Consider the following 12030-nt stretch of genomic DNA (forward strand, 5'->3'; position numbering starts at 1 on the left):
TTTGCACGCGCAACAGAGTTTGGGCTGCCATTTCCTCTCCCTCTCCTACTGATAAAGACAGTTACGGTTGATATATTATTGATTATATATTTTAAAAACAACCTGAGGATTGATAAAAAAAAACATTTGACATGTTTCTGTGGACATTACAGATATTATTTGGAATTTTCGTCTGCGTTGTTGTGACCGCTCTTTCCTGTGGATTTCTGAACATAACGCGCCAAACAAACTGAGGTATTTTGGATATAAAAATAATCTTTATGGAACAAAAGGACCATTTATTGTGTAACTGGAAGTCTGAGTGAAAACATCCGAAGATCATCAAAGGTAAACGATTCATTTGATTGCTTTTCTGATTTTCGTGACCAAGCTACTTGATGCTAAGTGTACATAATGTTTTTTCGAGCAATCGATAAACTTACACAAACGCTTGGATTGCTTTCGCTTTAAAGCATATTTTCAAAATCTGAGACGACAGGTGGATTAACAAAAAGCTAAGCTGTGTTTTGCAATATTGCACTTGTGATTTCATGAATATAAATATTTTTGTAATATTATTTGAATGTGGCGCTATGCAATTCAGCGGTTGTACATTTGTGTATTTTTGTTGAGAGCAAAACCTTTTAATTTTCAATCAAAAATAATTGTTCTGATAGCAACTTTTGTCCAACATATAGGAAGTCAAAGCGGACACCTACGCGGATGGCATCTCAGGTAAGCAGCACTGGACTGTACTGACATATCCTAAAAATGACATCTGCTGCTTAAGATTGAATGGTCATGTCTCAGTTATTGTTTTCATATCTATAAAAATTAAGCTGTTTTCTTTACTTTCAGAGAGCGAGCTGACCAAGGGGTCGGAAATGTATATATTGCCAGATGTTCACTGTCTGAGGAACAGGCCGTGGAAGCTTTATTGCTGGCAAAAGTGTCCATAACCAGAGGTAATAAACTGTTCTGTGTTCTTTTTCTCCATCTCTGCCTGTCTTGTTGTAAATGGAACCTGTCTCACATGCATACATTTTTTTTATTAAGATGTCAGCTGCTAATTTTCAGATTCACACCACCTAAACAGCCATTTTCACTGGACTATCTGTTGCTGCCAAGTCATGATTTCCCTGGGGGTTAGACTTGCAATAACCAAGTAGTGAGACACATAGCCCTCTATATTTAAATGTTTCAGGTACACTCCGATAGGTGTCTACATCACATACATTATCTTCTATTGACATTATCTTCTATTGTTTGTCCTCAAGTATCTGTTTTCAGCATAAAGTACTCTGTAGCCACTTAGTGTGGACAGCAGGTGAGACCACACAAACACAACATAAGTCTCTCTTCTTCACTTCTCTTCACTTAAGTCTCTCTCACCCTTCTCCCTAAATCCTCTAGGTTATATCACCTGTGTTGGTGAACCCCTGCTACATCTGAACTGGCTGACACAGAGGGCACAGCATGTTCATAGGTGAAATGTCACTTGGTTGGGTCAAAAGGAAGTATTATTAAAGATATGCTTTACATTGAAATACAGACAGAGATGTAGTAATCCCAAAGTTAATGATCCAAGGTCAGTTTTGCATTTCACCTCCTGATTTAAGATGACTGACCGTGTTAGAATAAAAAAACAAGGCTTAATCATGCTCTCTCGTCTGCAGGTATGTTTTGATTTGAGAGAGGAAGCCAGTCCCAACATTGTCACCTCACCTGCTCTTAAGATAACCTTCGGGCCAACTGGGAGCCCATGGCTGGTTAGGAGACACTGCAATTGTAATGAACTGAGAGAAGATTATGGTAGCACTGTAATTCATGAATCATGTGCTGTCTGCCTCTGTTCTTACCTCTTTCCCTTTCTGTCTTCTACACCTCTCTCCCCACCTCGTCTTTCTTCCTCGTTTTATAATGCACACCATATGTGCATTGACGTACAGATTGAACTTGTATTTATAATACTGCAATTATCATAATTATAATGCATTTATGTATCTATAACACCTGGATAATGAACTTCTTTCACATTCTCCACTGGTTGTAATTAAGTGTCTCACTGAAATACTTTCCTGTGTCCTCAGATTAATGCAGACGAAGGGAGTTAGATATGCATAGTTTTATTTCTGTATATATGAATTACAAATCAATCATGTTTCAATGTGCAATCATTGACATCCCAGGAGCCACAGGTGGTTAACACTGTTGAAGTGTATAATTGTAATACATACATGCAGACACAGCATCATTCAAATAATGGACTTTGATATGACTGAAAAATAATGTTTCAGAGATTCATACCTGAACCGCACCTTTATTTACCAAGGAAGAGTACATGATCAGTGAATATATTAAATGTACAGGCTACAATGTGGGAATCTACAGTACATGTGTATATAGGACTTGCATATTTGGCACAATGAAGTTATTATATTCTACTCTATCCATAGGCTTCATTAAAGCCATTTAGACTTGAAGTTGATACAACAACTATGACAGCTGAGGTTCATAGACTGGTATGAATATCAGTTCAGAACCTAACGTTTTAGGGTCCATACACAGATCGGCTACATACTGTAGCTAGCTGCACATCCATACGCATACAGTTATTTGTATCTTCCACTACACAATAAGCAAGTAAATAGTTAGCTACCTACATTGAACAACTTCAGCTGCATTGCAAGGCAAGCTTACACAATTGTACATTCAATTTGCAGTAAATACTTTAGCTAGCTAAATTCATTACATCCACTGTTTCACAAGACAATAGCCTGGTTTGCTGGTTTTCTCAGTCCCTAAAAGATTAAACAACACAAATTACAAATTCATTCTTCTAACACTAGCTAGCTGGCTAATGTTAGCTAGTCAGTTAACTTGCTAAATAGCAATTTTCGTAAATTAACTTTATGACAAAAAAATATGCACAAACTTTTGTCTCTACATTAACATATTATTCTCAATTGTACATGTTCTGCTTGACTCATTGTGACGTTATAACAACTTACATCTGGTTCCACCATAATGTTTTGTCAGACATCATTGTTGAAGAACGTCACAAGGTAAGGGTGGCTTGCAGCAAAATTTGTCATTGAAACCACTCAATATTTTTGGTCATATAAAAACCTTGGGACCCAAATGCATAATGAGTGCTCTAACTCCCCCTTGTGGTGGTCTGGAGCAATGAAGCCGTGACGCTGAGTACCTCTAAGTCCCGCGGTGCAAGTTCACAACTTTTAAAGGAGGAACCACTGTATGCCCCCTTTATTTATCATACGGATCGGACTTGGTGTACAGGGAGAACACTGTAAGAACCTATGTTCTGAATTCTGCCTCTGTGCATATCAAAAGTGCTGAACAAATAGTTATATTGACTAATGTTGCGTCCGTCCTAGCTTGCTCATTAATGTCTTAATTGAAATTACGGATTGCCTCTTTTCCGCTTGTCGTCCCCTTATGCCATAGTTTGTACATCTCAATTGTCATTTGAAACCACATTTGTTTAAGCAAGTCAGCCAAATTAGCTATGTTTTTTTTAAAGGCAGTAAATGACGCTGAATGAACTATTTCGCTGCCAGACAAGGATCCGCTGAGGTGCCAGGTGTAGCAGTGGTAAGATGTTGGAACTGCTGTTGGGACAGCTTTATGTAGGCCCTAACAGTTTGTGGGCACTGTTTGTCACTGTTATAGTGCAATTAATGTATTGTTTAGTGTTGTGTAGTGGCATTGCTGGCAGGCATCGCACTAAAAAATGTACATGCTAAAATCGATGCTGCACCATTGTCCTGTCTTTATCGATAACATTGTGCACACAAGCATAAAAGCACAAGCTACATTGGCTACTGTAATGTTTGTAGGCTAGGCTATGTTATCGAGATAACAAAATATTTTCTATTGCAATAGCCTCAGTGCAGTGAAGGTGTCTGTCGGCAGTACACACTAGAATCCCACTTGACATCAAAAGTATTCTGAGGCCAACAGTTTATAGTTTCTTCTCAAGGTAAGAACAGTTGTCCAGAGAGGACATATGAATAAAACAATTGTTCCCTTGTGTCAAGATCAAAACGTATTCATCTCATGATCATGACATAACAAAAGTTGTTTTGTCAAGATCACAAGATAATAAAAAGTATCACGCATCATCCATTAATTTGTTCAGATGCACGATAACCACCTCATCAAGGAGCCATGTGATTGCTATGCACTCATGGGGCATTTAAGCACTGAACAATGGCTAACAGGCAGCCCTGTCTCCCAGACTGTGTGCTCCCCGAAGACCACAACCAGTCACATGCAAGGAACAATGCAGCTAACTCTAACTTGGCTAGTCTTGTTAGTTAGTTAGCTTGTTATCAATGCTGGTTGTTAACTTTTATAACTGATACTTTTATAATTATAAGGGACACATTTAATGTTTTGTGGATAATATTTACAATGGGTGAGCTCCACTCCTGACAGGCTGATCAGATTCAATTTCAGCCTCAGAGCTTGATCAGATTTGATAGCAGCCTCAGAGGCTGATGTCAGGATGCTGACTTGTAGGCTGTTTCATAGGTAAAGCTCCATGCAGGCAGATTAGCTGTCGGCGCTTTATAGGCTGATGCATATAATCCAAAAGGGGGTGAAGTTTATTCCTGGCAGGCTGATCAGATTCAATAGCTGCCTCAAAAGCTGATAAATCAGTATGCTGCCTTGTAGGCTGTTTCTTATCTAAGGCTCCTTGCAGACAGACTACAAGGCTGATTTATCAGCCTCTGAGGCTGCTATTGAATCTGATCAGCCTGCCAGGAATAGAGCGCACCCACTCTTGATCATATACAGAACCAGTCAAATGTTTGGACACACCTACTCATTCAAGGGTTTTTCTTTATTTTTTCTATTTTCTACATTGTAGAATAATAGTGAAATCAAAGCAAATGTTATGGGTCACAATCACATAATTAGCAGATGCTATTGTGGGTGTAGATAAATGCTTGTGTTCCTAGCTCAGTGCAGTATCATCTAAAAACGATTCACAACAATACACACAAATCTAAAAGTAAAATAATGGAATTAAGAAACATATAAATAATAGATTGAGCAACGTCGGAGTGGCATAGACTAAATGTAGAATGAACTACAGTAGAATAGAATACAGTATATACATATGAGATGAGTAAAGCAGTATGTAAACATTATTGAACCATTATTAAAGTGACCAGTGTTCCATTATCAAAGTAGACAGTGATTCAAAGTCTATGTGTATATAGGGCACAGCCTCTAAGGTGCAGGGTTGCATAACTGGGTGGAAACCAGCTAGTGATGGCTATTTAACAGTCGGATGGCCTTAAGATGGAAGCTGTTTTTCAGTCTCTTGGTCCCAGCTTTGATGAACCTGTACTTACCAAGTTTTTTGGATGATAGCAGGGTGAACAGGCTGTGGCTCGGGTGGTTGGTGTCCTGGTGGGCAGGGGGTTTGCCCCCGGTGATGCGTTGGGCAGAACACACCATGCTCTGGCAAGCCCACGGTTGCGAGCGGTGCAGTTGCCGTACCAGGCGGTGATACAGCCTGACAGGATGCTCTCAATGGTGCATCTGTAAAAGTCTGGGAGAGTTTTAGGGGCCAAGCCAAATTCTTTCAGCCTCCTGAGGTTGAAGAGGAGCATACTTCACTACACTGTCTGTGTGGGTGGACCATTTCAGATTGTCAGTGAAGTGTACGCCGAGGAACTTTAAGCTTTCCACCTTCTCCACTGCGGTCCCGTCAATGTGGATTGGGGAGTGCTCCCTCTGATGTTTCCTGAAGTCCAAAATCATCTCCTTTGTTTTGTTGACATTGAGTGAGAGGTTATATTCCTGTCACCACTATTCCAGGGCCCTCACCTCTTCCCTGTAGGCTGTTTCGTCATTGTTGGTAATCAGGCCTACTACTGGAAACCTGATGATTGAGTTGGAGGCGTGCGTGGCCATGCAGTCATGGGTGAACATGCACCCTTGTAGGGCCCCAGTGGTGAGGATCAGCGAAGTGGTGTTGTTTCCTACCTTCACCACTTGCGGGCGGCCCGTCAGGAAGTCCTGGACCCAGTTGCACAGGGCGGGGTTCAGACCCAGGGCACCGAGCTTAATGATGAGCTTGGAGGGTACTATGCTGTTGAATGCTGTGCTATAGTCAATAAACAGCATTCTTACATAGGTATTCCTCTTGTCCAGATGGGATAGGGCAGTGTGCAGTGTGATGGCGATTGCATCGTCTGTGGATCTAATGTGGCGGTAAGCAAATTGAAGTGGGTCTAGGGTGTCAGGTAAGGTAGAGGTGATATTATCCTTAACTAGCCCCTCGAAGAACTTCATGATGACAGAAGTGAGTGGTACGCGGTGATAGTCATTTAGTTCAGTTACCTTTGCTTCCTTGGGTACATGAACAATGGTGGACATCTTGAAGCAAAGGAGACAGCAGACTGGGATAGGCAGAGATTGAAGACATCAAAACTATGAAATAACCCATATAGAATAATTTAGTAACCAAAAAAGTGTTAAACAATTCAAAATATATTTTAGATTCTTCAAAGTAGCCACCCTTTGCCTCGATGACAGCTTTGCACACTATTGCCATTCTCTTAACCAGCTTCACCTGGAATGCTTTTCCAACAGTCTTAGAGGAGTTCCCACATATGCTGAGCACATGTTGGCTGCTTTTCCTTCACTCTGCAGTCCAACTCATCCCAAACCATCTCAATTGGCTTGAGGTTGGGTGATTGTGGAGACCAGGTCATCTGATGCAGCACTCCATCACACTCATTCTTGGTCAAATACACCTTTCAAAGCCCGGATGTGTGTTTTGGGTCATTGTCCTGTTAAAAAACAATTGTACAAACCAGATGGGATGGCGTATCGATGCAGAATGCTGTGGTAGCCATGCTGGTTAAGTGTGCCTTAAATTCTAAATAAATCACAGACAGAGTCACTAGCAAAGCACCATCACACCACCTCCTCCATGCTTCACGGTGGGAACCACACATGTGGAGTCTCCCCTGAAAAGTTGATGTTGAGATGTGTCTATTTTTTGAACTCTGAAGCATTTATTTGGGCTGCAATTTCCGAGGCTGGTAACTCTAATGAACTTATCCTCTGCAGCAGAGAGCAGAGGTAACTCTGGGACTTACTTTCCTGTGGTGGTTCTCATGAGAGCCAGTTTCATCATAGTGCTTGATGGTTTTTGCGACTGCACTTGAAGAAACTTTCAAAGTTTCAAAATTGACTGACCTTCATGTCTTAAAGTAACGATGGACTGTCATTTCTCATTGCTTATTTGAGCTGTCCTTGCCATAATATGGTCTTGGTCTTTACCAAATAGGGCTATCTTCTGTATACCACCCTTACCTTGTCACAACACAATTGATTGGCTCAAATGCCAATCACAAATTCACTTTTAACAAGGCACACCTGTGTGCATGCAAAGAGCATACAACAAGCTGCACAAGAACTCACTACTGTAATGGTCCAGGTTACAAAGTGGCTTAGTGACTCATGTTTGCATCTCAATGTGAAAAAACCTTCTGCATGTTCTTCACAAAGAGGGCAACTGATACTACTGAGCCAGATGTCTATGTGTCAGGGGAGAAGCTCCAGGTGGTATCTGATTTTAAGTTCCTTGGCATCATACCTGATTGACAACCTCTTTTTTAAAAAGCAGGTGAAAAAGGTAATTCAAATAACCAAACTCAACCTAGCTAATTTCCGATTTATACGAAATAGTTTGACTACAGAGGTAGCAAAACTGTACTTCAAATCTATGATACTCCCCCACTTAAAACCTCTTCGGGCTAGGGGGCAGTATTTTCACGTCTGGATGAAAAGCGTGCCCAAAGTAAACTGCCTGCTACTCAGGCCCAGAAGCTCGGATATGCATATAATTGGTAGATTTAGATAGTTTGAATCATGTCTGTGAGTATAACAGAACTGATATGGCAGGTGAAAACCTGAGAAAAATCCATCCAGGAAAAAAAAATTGAGGTCACTCCCTTTTCAATGAGTTTTCTATGAGGGTCTCGATTTCTGTGGCACTTGCCTGCAGTTCCTATCACTTCCACTGGATGTCAACCGTCTTTAGAAATTGGTTGATGTTTTTCTTTTGAGTCATGTTGCGCGAGTTGGAACCAGTGTTTTTCTGGATCAAACGCGCCAAATAAATTGACATTTTGGAGATATAACGACGGAATTAATCGAACAAAAGGACCATTTGTGATGTTTATGGGACATATTGGAGTGCCAACAAAAGATCTTCAAAGGTAAGGCATGAATTATATCGTTATTTCTGTGTTTTGTGTCGCGCCTGGCGGGTTGAGATATGAATGTCATGTGTTTGTTTGGTGGGGTGCTATCCTCAGATAATCGCATGGTTTACTTTCGCCTTAAAGCCTTTTTGAAATCTGACACGTTGGCTGGATTAACAACAAGTGTAGCTTTAATTTGGTGCATTGCATGTGTGATTTCATGAAAGTTTAATATTTATAGTAATTTTATTTGAATTTGGAGCTCTGCCATTTCACCGGATGTTGTCGAGGGGTTCCGCTAGCGGAACGTCTAGCCGTAACAAGTTTTAACATACTGCTTGACTAGTTGGGCCCAAGCTTGCTGTACAACATTAAAACCCATTCAGTGTGTCTACAAACAGGCTCTCAAAGTGCTTGACAGGAAGCCCAATAGCCATCGTCACTGTTACATCCTCAGAAAGCATGAGCTCCTGAGTTGGAAAAATCTTGTGCAATACACCAACGCATGTCTTGTATTCAAGATCCTAAATGGCCTGGCTCCCCCTCCACTCAGTACTTTTGTTAAACTTGGCAGCAGATCCACAAGGTCTGACATGAGAGGTCTGTATAGTTCCCTTAAGGAAAAGCACCTTTAGTCAATTTGCTTTCTCTATGAGAGGTTCCCATGTTTGGAATATACTGCCATCAGACACACAAAACTGCACCACCTATCACACTTTCACAAAAAAACATGTGTATTGCTGCTTTCCATGTTGTCTGTAACGTGTGATGTGTGGAAACATTTTGTTGCTTTTATGAATTTTGTCTTGTTGCTTTTTGTGCTATGTTGCTCTATCTTCATGCTATGTCTTGCTAGTCCTATGTTGCTCTGCGTGTGCTGTTAGGGTTGCGTCAATTCGAATCTGGTATCAGGATAAATATGACATTGAGTCAACAATGGTATATTATGTATTTTTTATTAGCTAAGCAATAAGTGGTAAATGCAATTTTCGTATGTACGGGCTCTCTGTTCCACCTCGCAGGGCAAATAGAGAGCTGACTTGTTCCTGACAAAGATATTTTAAATATTCTCTGACAGAGGTAGTTCCTGCTTCCGAGCCGGCCTGTCAGAGTAGAGACTGGGCGTGGTTTAGACTCACCCAGCCTATCGTTGACTGTTGGCGCAAAGGCTGGTCCCAGCCCCCTAAGCGCTTCAGTGGTCAGTCGTTGTAGTTGTGTAGAATATACAGTTATCAGGCACCTGGCTCCTGTTATCTAACAAAATACCGTTTGTTCTCGCAACACTACGTTTTGAATGTGCCCCCCCCAACTCATTGCACAGTTCCTGTCTTCATGTCATTCTGTATTTTTCCATCATGAGAAAGGCCCATGGCCCTGAAACTGTTAACAATGTCTCAAGTCAGCAATGTTGCATAACACATACATCCACACAAGCCAACAGCAGATAATATTCAATCACATATATGGTAACGGGCTATAGTGCATAACACAGGATCTCACAGTGCTCAATGATTGTCTGTATTGTTACTGTAATTGTTTTTAATAACCTGCCCAGGGACTGCGGTTGAAAATTAGCCGGCTGGCTAAAACCGGCACTTTTACTGAAACGTTGATTAATGTGCACTGTCCCTGTAAAAATAAAAAATAAACTCAAACTCAATTGAAATGCATTCCAGATGACTACCTCATGAAGCTGGTTGAGAGAATGCCAAGAGTGTGCAAAGCTGTATTTGTATTTATTATAGATCCCCATTAGCTGCTGCCAAAGCAGCAGCTACTCTTCCTGGGGTCCAGCAAAATTAAGGCAGTTTATTTTAAAACATTACAATACATTCACAGATTACACAACACACTAGTGTGCCTTCAGGCCCCTACTCCACCACTACCACATTCTACAGTACCAAATCCATGTGTATGTATAGTGCATATGTTATTGTGTGTGTGTGTGTGTGTGTGTGTGTGTGTGTGTGTGTGTGTGCGTGCATATGTCTGTGCCAAAGTTTGTGTTGCTTCACAGTCTCGCTGTTCCATAAGCTGTTTTTTAAATCTAATTTTACTGCTTTCATCAGTTACTTCATGTTGAATAGAGTTCCATGTAGTCATGGCTCTATGTAGTACTGTGTGCCTCCCATAGTCTAAAATTAATAATATGCATGTCAATCTCTTCTGGCTGAAAGTGGAGGAGAGATTGACTTCATCACTACTTTTATGAGAGGTATTGAAATGTTGAATCCACCAAGCTGTCTGTCTAAACTACTGGCACACAGCTCAGACACCCATGCATGCCCTACAAGACATGCCACAAGAGGTCTCTTCACAGTCCCCAAGTCCAGAAAAGACTATGGGAGGCACATAGTACTACATAGAGCCATGACTACATGGAACTCTATTCAACATGAAGTAACTGATGAAAGCAGTAAAATTAGATTTAAAAAACAGTTTAAAAAACAGCTTATGGAACAGCGAGACTGTGAAGCAACACAACATTTGGCACAGACACATGCATAACAAGGGCCAGCTGTGCTGCTATGTTCTGAGCCAATTGCAAAGTCCTTTTTTGTGGCACTTGGCCACACGACTGAACAGTAGTCAAGGTGCGACAAAACTAGGGCCTGTAGGACCTGCCTTGTTGATAGTGTTGTTAAGAAGGCAGAGCATCACTTTATTATAGAAAGACTTCTCCCCATCTTAGCTACTACTGCATCAATATGTTTTGACCATGACAGTTTACAATCTAGTGTTACTCCAAGCAGTTTACTCATCTCAACTTGCTCAATATCCACATTATGTATTACAAGTATTAGTTGAGGTTTAGGGTTTAGTGGGTGTTTTGTTCCAAATACAATGCTTTAAGTTTTACAAATATTTAGGGCTAACTTATTCCTTGCCACCCACTCTGAAACTAACTGCAGCTCTTTGTTGAGTGTTGCAGTCATTTCAGTCGCTGTAGTAGATGACTTGTATAGTGTTGAGCCATCCGCATACATAGAAACTTTGGCTTTACACAGTCAGTGGCATTTCGTTAGTAAAAATTTAAAAAAGCAAGGGGCCTAAACAGCTACCCTGGGGAATTCCTGATTCTAACTGGATTATATTTGAGAGGCTTCCATTAAAGAACACTCTCTGTGTTCTGTTAGACAAGTAACTCTTTATCCACATTATAGCAGGGGTTGTAAAGCCATAACACATACGTTTTTCCAGCAGCTCACTTTGATCAATAATGTCAAAAGCTGTACTGAGGTCTAACAAGACAGCCCCCACAATTATTTTATCATCAATTTCTCTCAGTCAATCATCAGTCATTTGTGTAAGTGCTGTGCTTGTTGAGTGTCCTTCCCTATAAGCATGCTGAAATCCGTTGTCAATTTGTTTATTGTTAAATAGCATTGTATCTGGTCAAACACATTTTTTCCCAGAGTTTACTAAAGGTTGGTAACAGGCTGATTGGTCGGCTATTTGAGCCAGTAAATGGGGCTTTACTATTCTTGGGTAGAGGAATGACTTAAGTTTCCCTCCAGGCCTGAGGGCACATGCTCTCGAGTAGGCTTAAATTGAAGATGTGGCAAACAGGAGTGGCAATGTCGTCAGCTATTATCATCACTAATTTTCCATTTAGATTGTCAGACCCTGGTCGCTTGTCATTGTTGATAGACAACAATATGTTTTTCACCTCTAAATCGTCACCGCAGAAATGTTCCAACATCTAGTGGAAAGCCTTCCTAGAAGAGTGGAGGCTGTTATAGCAGCAAAGGGGGGACCAACTCCATATTAATTGCCCATGATTTTGGAATGAGAT

The sequence above is a fragment of the Oncorhynchus mykiss genome, chromosome 2, assembly GCF_013265735.2.
Source record: "Oncorhynchus mykiss isolate Arlee chromosome 2, USDA_OmykA_1.1, whole genome shotgun sequence".
Taxonomy (NCBI): Eukaryota; Metazoa; Chordata; class Actinopteri; order Salmoniformes; family Salmonidae; genus Oncorhynchus; species Oncorhynchus mykiss.